We start from the raw sequence: 9,779 nt of genomic DNA, 5'->3' as shown, positions 1-9,779 counted from the left end.
TGTAAATGTGAAATTAACAATCTGAAAGATGTCGTAGTGTCACTTCAGGCAGATCTGCTTCTTATAAAACAACGTCAGGCGGCATCAGAAAACATTCGAGGTAAAGACAGTGCTGAGATAAAATCCTCGGTAAATGATATAAAGTTGAATTTGTCAACGAAACATGAAGAAATTCAGTCCGAAGTAAAAGATATGATCAAACGAATGGATAATTTCAGCGAAACCATAAAATCTGATGTTAACATTTGTAAATCTATGGTGTTGAAAAATGGACACAATTTTAAACTTTTGCAAGACAACTTAATCGAACTGAATCGAACTATTGAAAACATGAAGAGGATCATGTCCTCATATCATAAAACATCGCCAACAGTTCACTCACCGCGTGACGTGGTTAACTCCCAGCCACAAACCCTTGAACAGGAACCTCTGATCCCTACACATGCGGAAACTGTTGCAGACGACAACTTAACATCACGTGATCAAGATTATGAAACATTCTTCAACTCCGCAAGAGACCCGGCTGCTCCGTATTCTGCGGAACTGCTGCAGATCAGCGAACATACAGTCAACAAGAATGTTGAAAGTACTACATCATTTGGAAATATACCAATCCCTACTCGCGTTAGTGTACGAGAAAATCGGGATAAAAATAAGAAAAAGCAAAAGCGTGTCAATTTTGCTATCATAGACAAAAACCTCGGTCCACGATACTACCGTAATAGGCATATGAACAATACCGAAGACCAACCTTCTGATGATTATGGAGACTTTTCACAATACGTTAAACGCAAAACAAGGCGTTTCTACGTCGGTGGGCTTAAACCAACAATAACTGAACAAAAAATTGCATCGTTTGTGCGTAATCAGGGACCAAAAGTTACCAAAGTATCGGTTTTCCGAAATAGAAAATTCAATACTACTACGATTCGCGTTAACGTCGAAGATGACGAAAACGCAAATCTTCTTGTGGACGACCCAGCATTCTGGCCTTCGGGTGTCGTCTGCAGGCCATGGATGCCGAGGAACAAATACAAACAACAGTACGACTACGATGATTCGAGAAAAGAATGGGATCGGCGGAGATCCCGTTACAACCCAATGGTGTCGGAGAATCGCGACGTAACTCCAACATATAATCGGTACTCGTTACTTGAAGACGATGTAGACTATTAAAGTAGTATCTTTTTACACAGTAAATGACAATAAAAGATCTTAACATTGCAACTTGGAACTCTACTGGCATCATGTCCAGTGCAAGTTACCTATGTAACTTTTTAAATACTTATAGTGTAGACATTTGCGGCATTTCCGAACACTGGTTATACAGAAGTAATCTCCACTTCCTTGACTCTATTCATACTGACTATACTAGTATTGCAATATCAGACCCAGACCTTGAACTATGCACTAATCGTAAAGTAGGCAAGGGAGGTAATGCTATTCTATGGAGAAAAACACTGAACTCGATCATCTGCCCGCTTGATATTCCTAGTGACAATATTATAGGTATACAATTAATGATCAGTCCAGGGTGTTATGTTTTCATATTTCAAATATACATGCCTTGTAAAAACCATTCTTTGCTTAAGTATAGAACTTACCTCGAAGAATGGAGAATATTATATGTATGTACATTGACAAAGGTCACATTATATGTATGGGTGACTACAATGCTGAACTTGAATCAGAACATGGGATATTTTCACTAATTGACTCAAGAAGTAAACTTATAATGGACTTTATGTCAAATTATGATATGTTAGCTATAAATACGAAAGCTGTTTGCTCGGGGGCAAAATTTACAAATGTACCATACAACTGTGATAGAGAAACTTTGATAGATTTTATCATAATGTCTGAAGGTTTTTCTAAAAATAAGGTAAATTGCAAAATCTTAGAGGATAATGCATTGAATGTGTCAACGCATCGGCCGGTAATATGCTCCGTTATAATGCCATCTGCTTACTCGCCCCAAACTAATAATAGTCCTAAAACAGACATTATCAACTGGAAAAATGTTACGCAAAACCAGCTTAATGCTTATAAATGCTTTCTTGAAAACAGCGAATTATTACTGCAGTTAGCAAGTTCAGACATAATAAGCACGCGTGAGATTGACCAATTGTACGACAAATTGTGTCTGTTATTAACACTGCCTCAGAGGCATGTATCCCGCGAGTAGGTTATAAGCCGTACATTAAACCGTACTGGAACCGGAACTTATCAGAGCTCCACAATGAAATGAAAACTAAACGTACTAACTGGATGAAAGAAAATCAGCCTAGAGGGAATACAGCATCTAGTTATAAATCGTATAAAGATTCCAAAAGCAAGTTTAGGTCTGCTCATAGAATCTGTGTTATGAAATATATGCAAGAGCAAGAACATGAAATAGATGTGGCTGCAGAAATTGACAGTTGTGAGTTTTGGAAATTAATTAATAAACGCAGGAATAAACCCAAACGCATCTCTTCGCTTGAGATGGTTTTCAAGGGTGTCCGCTATACAGATCCGCAAGCAATTAACTCATGCTGGAGAGACTATTTTGCAGATCTTTATTCCCTACGGAAAGCGAAGGTTTTAACGAGACGTACAGACAGACAATTACCAGCGAAATCTCTTCTTTACGCCAAAACTTAAATAATAAATACGGTAACCGTTATATAATAGAAAGAGACATTGTATTAAAGGCTCTCAATTCGTGCAAGAAAGGCAAAGCCTGCGGCAACGACAAAATATACTATGAAAATGTTATCCACGGCGGAGAACTTCTGTTAAGTGTTATAGTGAAACTATATAATTGCATGCTTAAATCTTCGCATACACCTATGGAAATGAAAAGGGGTATTATCATCACATTATTTAAAGGTGGGAACAAGAAGAAGACGGACCCAAATAACTACAGGGCAATCACATTGTGTTCTATACTTCTCAAACTATATGAAAAAGTTGTTCTCCTGCTCCTAAATAGTGACGATAAACTTCACCTTAATCCTTCACAAGGGGGTTTCCAGCGTAACGTTAGCTGTGTGATGACGTCACTAATGCTGCGTGAAAATATTAGTTTTGCTGCAGAGAACCACTCTACACTATATGCTTGTTTTCTGGACGCTATATACACAGGCATTTGATCGCTGTTGGATTGATCTTCTCATGTTAAAATTGTATAAAATGGATATTGACATAACACTCTACAAGTCTATACTATCGTTGTATGAAAATAGCTACAGCAGTGTACGATCAAACGGATACCAATCTGACTGGTTCCCAGTCTTATAAGGCACCAGACAAGGCCAGTGTTTAAGTCCACACATGTACTTGATTTTCATAAATGAATTAATGAACAAAATTGATTCTAGCGGTTTCAGTTTTAAAATGAACACAATAAATTGTGGTTGTCCTACTTCAGCAGACGACATGGTGATCCTGTCATATACCAAAAATGGATTAGATAAACTTCTCGAATTATGTTTTCAAAATTCGTTAAATGAACGTTTTCTTTACAACCCGCTTAAATGTAAAGTGGTTGTATTTAATGAAACCACATCAAGAAACCGCAATTGGAAACTTGGAAATAACGTTATAGAAGAAACAGAAAACTATATCCACCTTGGAATAAACTGTGAAAAGAACTTGTCATTAGACCATAATGTACGTGAATGCTGCAATAAGTTGCGAAAGTCATTCTTTAGTCTTGTGGATTGTGGAGTTAATAGCAATGGCTTAAACCCGATTACGTCAAAGAAAATATATGAATCAGTTGTCTTACCCAAAGCTCTCTACGGCAGCGAGGTATGGAATACTTTGACAGAATCACATATCACAATGCTGGAAAGAGCCCACGCGCAGTGCGTCAAATTCATACAAGGATTACCGAAATATACTCGCACTGATATAGCTTTGAGCTGTCTTGGTATTTTACCTATAACAATTCTTATAGACAAACGCAAACTTTTACTTTTCGGTCAGTTATGCTTACTTGATTCTAAGTTTAACATTAAAAAAGTATTTAGCCACAGACTAATATCGTACATGAATAACCCAAGAAAAAGTAAAGGGTTCATGCCTGACATATATAGAGTCTTAGGGAAATATGGCTTATGTAATGTGTTGTCTAATTATGTACATGATGGCTCTTTTCCTAATAATAATAGATGGAAAACAACTGTTAAAAAGGCAGTTAAAATGTACAATGAATTCGAATGGAAATCAAGAATATGTAGTGATAATGTACTATACAGTTTTTAGCTCATCTGATTTTTTGAAAAAAAATGATGAGTTATTGTCATCACTTGAGCGGTTGTCGGCGTCGGCGTCGGCGTCGGCGTTGCCTGGTTAAGTTTTATGTTTAGGTCAGCTTTTCTCCTAAACTATCAAAGCTATTGCTTTGAAACTTGGAATACTTGTTCACCATCATAAGCTGACCCTGTGTAGCAAGAAACATAACTCCATCTTGCTTTTTGCAAGATTTATGGCCCCTTTTGTACTTAGAAAATATCAGATTTCTTGGTTAAGTTTTATGTTTAGGTCAACTTTTCTCCTTAACTATCAAAGCTATTGCTTTGAAACTTGGAATACTTGTTCACCATCATAAGCAGACCCTGTACATCAAGAAACATAACTCCATCTTGCTTTTTGCAAGATTTATTGCCCCTTTTGGACTTAGAAAATCAGTTTTCTTGGTTAAGTTTTATGTTTAGGTCAGCTTTTATCCTTAACTATCAAAGCTATTGCTTTAAAACTTGCAACACTTGTTCACCATCATAAGTTGACCCTGTATAGCAAGAAACATAACTCCGTCCTGCTTTTTGCAAGATTTATGGCCCCTTTTGGACTTAGAAAATATCAGATTTCTTGGTTAAGTTTTATGTTTAGGTCAACTTTTCTCTTAAACTATCAAAGCTATTGCTTTGAAACTTGCAACACTTGTTCACCATCATAAGCTGACCCTGTACAGCAAGCAACATAACTCCATCCTGCTTTTTGCAATAATTATTGCCCCTTTTGGACTTAGAAAATCATTTTCTTGGTTGAGTATTATGTTTAAGTCAACTTTTCTCATAAACTATCAAAGCTATTGCTTTAAAACTTGCAACAGTTTTTCACCATCATAAGTGGACACTGTACATCAAGAAACATAACTCTATCCTGCTTTTTGCAAGAATGATGGCCCTTTTTAGACTTAGAAAATCATGGGTAGGACAATATTTCTATTACACAAAAAAATCAGATGAGCGTCAGCACCCGCAAGGCGGTGCTCTTGTTTAACAATACACTACGAGTACATTCCTTGTAATCTATGGAAATTCTGTCAAATTTACAGAAACTACCGCTATGAATCTGTCAGCGCAATGAAATTAATGTGCAATTATTTTTCACAGAGATTTATGACGGAGTGCACAAAGTGTCGTATTGTAACGAACAATAGTTCTCTACACTCAGTTATGTTCTGTCCAATCAATGACACTCGTAGGTCAAATCTTTGGTCAAAATTATCCAATGACTTAGGCATTGAAACGTTTGACCAGTTTTGTAGTGTAGCGCCCGAGCAACAATTGTTAGAAATGTTTAAGGGCTTTACAGCCTTTGACTTGACTGATACAACAAGAGTGAAATGTATGAAATCATGTCTTAATTACATGCACAAAATTTCGCAGTGTTAATCAAACACTATCATCAAATGGCTTGTGGCCTCTATTCTGTAATGTCTGGATATGATTATAACTAGTTATCAATGATATGGACACTATTGTAAATAGACTACTATTATTGGATTTCGAACATGGGACCGTGACGTAGTTCCATACGTTAAAGGGCAGTCACGGCAGCTCAATGACCGAAATCGAACTTTAGCTATAAAATTAAGTTATTAACCATGTTTAAATGTTGATTTCACTGTACACTATGATTTACAATTTTTCATTTAACACATCTCTTCTGCTTATATTTGTTAACTAACTGCTTATATTTCGTTTCGATAAGCTTTTAAACTTAACAAATTCGCAGATTTTACGAATCGTTTGATGCAATTATTATTCCTCACATATGTATACAGGTTTCTGTTACTACTATATGTAGTTATAATATACATATGTGTTAGCATCTCAGTTATAATTGGAATTGATATTCAATATTCATCTTAATATGCAATTGTGATTTGTACATTGAACTTATATTGTACCTATTGTTTTGTAATTATGCTTTGTAAATTGAAATGTTATATATTATAATATGTACTCTTCAATCTTTGGAGGCAATAAAGATATCTATCTATCTATCTATCTATCTATGTAATATAATTTATTATATTAATATCTTGTCTTCTTCAAGCAATATGGCTGAAATTTGCAGGGTCGTATTTCCCTGTACCAAGTATCATTTCTACCAAGTTTTATTGAAATCCTTCGATTCACTTCTTAGATGAATAAATGAACTGTTGATATATATATGATGTAAATACAAAGGACCGTAAATAATGTCTTCTTAACAAATCTGTTTGAAACTTGAAGAGCCCTATTTCCCTACAACAATTAACATTTGTGCTATTTTTCAAATCATGTCTTAGATAATTCTGGATATATAAATGTTCAAAGGGCCTTTAACCTTGTATTAGATATGGTTTCGGACGGACGGACAAGACCAAAACTATATCCCATACCTTCTCCGTCGTAGGAGGGTATAACAAAATTGCTAAATCCCAATCAATATTACGGGTTTTAAACTTATTATAAGTCATTTATAAAAAAATGGGATTTTAGAATTCAACAAATTCAGCAAACATGTAAAAACAATGAATTAAAATATGCTTTGACACTGAATTAATTAATTGCAGACTGATTATTGTATTGATGTAGCCTATATAATTCTTTTTTTTTTTTTCATAGATATTTACTGACGTTTTGCTTCTTTACCATTTCATCGTAAAAAACAAGTTAGTCCGTTGTGGCATTTAAGGTAATTTAAATATCGATTTTATTGAAAACATGGTTTATGAACCCACTTAATTTCGGAGATGTACGTAATCTATGGAAAGAGTACATCTACAAGAGTATGGTAGGCTTATCAGCAGTCGCGTTTAGTACACATTGTTTGATATGTTTTCACGAGTCTGCCACATGACATAACATGATCGTAACACGGTTTCTAATACATGTAATGTTGATATCCAAAAAATCTGTAGTAAGTCAACATGACGTATCAACGCAACAAGCTATTATAAATTTTGTGACGTAGAGACAAGAAAGGAAAAAAAAAATACAAGAAATTCAGTCAATTCAATGTGACACTGCCCTTTGCGCCACTGACACAAACATTAATATGGATCTTCCTCAAGTGGTACTTAGTTAATATTTCAAGTTTGAAAATCGTATACTTCCTCATCAAGAGCTCAGAAACGAAAAGACACCAGAAAATGTTTAGTCCCTGTGAGCTTGAACTTTGAGCCATTGATCTCGAATGAATAACGGTCTTCCTTAAGTGGTACTTTGTCATTGTCTAAAGTCTTAACACTGTAGCTATTATACTTTCTGACCCAGAGCCTGGAAACGAAAAGAAATACTAGAAATTAAGCCAGGTCCTTGTGGCCTTGATTTTTGCACCACTTGCCCCAAAAATGACAGGAGCTCCCTCTAGTTGTAACTACTCATTGTGTTAAATTTGAAAGCCGTATTTGTTACACTTTATGATTTAGAATCCAGAATCATTTTCTGTGTCAAGGTTACTGTGTCGTGACCTTTGATCCCATAAAGAATAAGGATCCTTCTACAGCCAGGTAACGAGGGTAAATGTGTCAAGCAGTTCAATCTGAATAAACTTGAGAGGACATTGCCACCAAGTTTGGTGTAATTCTGACCAGCAGTTTCTGGGAAGAGACATTAATGTAATTGTGGATGTCGGACGATGGACATCGGACCATCCATCTGCATTAACATAACTCAGCTAAAATTGATAAAAATAGAAAAAATGAAACAATGCAAAAGTTAATTTCATTTCAGATTGCTAGTAAACATGCCTCATCCCTCATCCACAAAACTGGTCTCATTGTTTTGAGAACTGTGAATGACAGGAAAGAAACAATAACATAAGACGTAAAAAAATTGTTTGTTTCCGGTATCCCGACCTACCCTAAATTTTTGGCCCGACCCTAAATGTTTTTATGGCCTTGGAGAATATTTTTTTCAACTTTTTAACAAAAAGATGCAAAACTGAACTTTTTATGCTTTAAACATGGCCAGTGATGTTAGGAATCAACTTACTGATGCTCCAAAGGCCCTTATTTGTAATCATTTTTTGACTAAAAAAAATTTCCGAAGTCTCCCTTAATAAAAAAAAATTCCAAAAAAACCCAAAAAATTTCCGACCTACCTACCCTAATTTTTCTTAGCATGTTACCGGAAACAAAGAAGTTTTTTTAGGCCTAATACAACAGGCCAAAATGGGCATTACTCACCCGAGGTGGACCGTAACTTGCTTCTGACCATGTTTGATGAATATCCTTTAAGCAGTTCATTAAAAGTTATTAAAAGATTTTTCTATATTTTGCTGTGACTGGGCTTGAGAGATGGTTCAACCAAGGGAGCTAGAGACAAAGTTTGGGGAAGATACATGAAACAGCTCATAAGTTGTTGTATTTTTCAATTTTGGGCTTTGGCTGACCTATAAAAGGAGGCAAAACCGAACCATTTCATAAACAAAACTGTGACAGGACCATGAAATGAAAGTTCCTTCAAGTGGTTCATGAGCAGAAGCTTTTAATATTCCATTGTTCTATTTTAAGCTCTGTTGGACCCTTAAATTCCAGACAAGTGGAACAATTGAACAAACTTAAGGGATTTCCATGCCACGATGCTACAGACCAAGTTTGGTGCAACTAGAAGATGCTTTTGTAGAAAAGCGCATGTCTCCCCCAGTGCACAGTCGTAATAGGCAAGAAATCAATAGGGACAGGAGCGAAAGTCAGACACTGATAGTTGGCTGCAATAGGGATCATCTACCTTGCATGTCCAATCATCCTATGAAGTTTCAACATTCTGGGTCAGGTGGTTCTCAGGTTATTGATCGGAAACTGTTTTCCATGTTCAGGCCCCTGTGACCTTGACCTTTGATCGAGGGACCCAAAATCAATAAGGGTCATCTACTCTACATGTCCAATCATCCTATGAAGTTTCACCATTCTGGGTCAGGTGGTTCTCAAGTAATTGATCGGAAACTATTTCCCACGTTCAGGCCCCTGTGACCTTGACCTTTGATGGAGTGACCCCAAAATCAATAGGGGTTATCTACTCTGCATGTCCAATCATCCTATGAAGTTTCAACATTCTGGGTCAAGTGGTTCTCAAGTTATTGCTTGGAAAGATTTGTCCATGTTCAGGCCCCTGTGACCTTGACCTTAGCTCAAATGACCCCAAAAACGATAAGGGTCATCTACTCTGTAAGTGCTATCATCCTATGAAGTTTGAAAGTTCTGGTTCAAAAGATTCTCAAGTTATTGATCGGAAACCATTTTCCATGTTCTGGTCCCTGTGATCTCGACCTTTGATCAAATGACCCAAAAAATCAATAAGGGTCATCTACTCTATATGACCAATCACCCTATGAAGTTTCAACATTCTTGGTTAAGTGGTTCTCAAGTCATTAATCAGATACGGTTTTCCATGTTCAGGCCCCTGTGACCTTGACCTTTGATCTAGTAACTCTCAAAATAATAGGGATCATCTACTCTGTAAGCCCTATCTAACTATGAAGTTTGAAGTTTCTAGGTCAAATGGTTCTCCAGT

This window comes from Mercenaria mercenaria, chromosome 13 (genome assembly GCF_021730395.1).
Source record: "Mercenaria mercenaria strain notata chromosome 13, MADL_Memer_1, whole genome shotgun sequence".
Classification (NCBI taxonomy): Eukaryota; Metazoa; Mollusca; class Bivalvia; order Venerida; family Veneridae; genus Mercenaria; species Mercenaria mercenaria.
The sequence above is the reverse complement of the archived record's forward strand: the minus strand, read 5'-3'. Positions refer to the sequence as shown.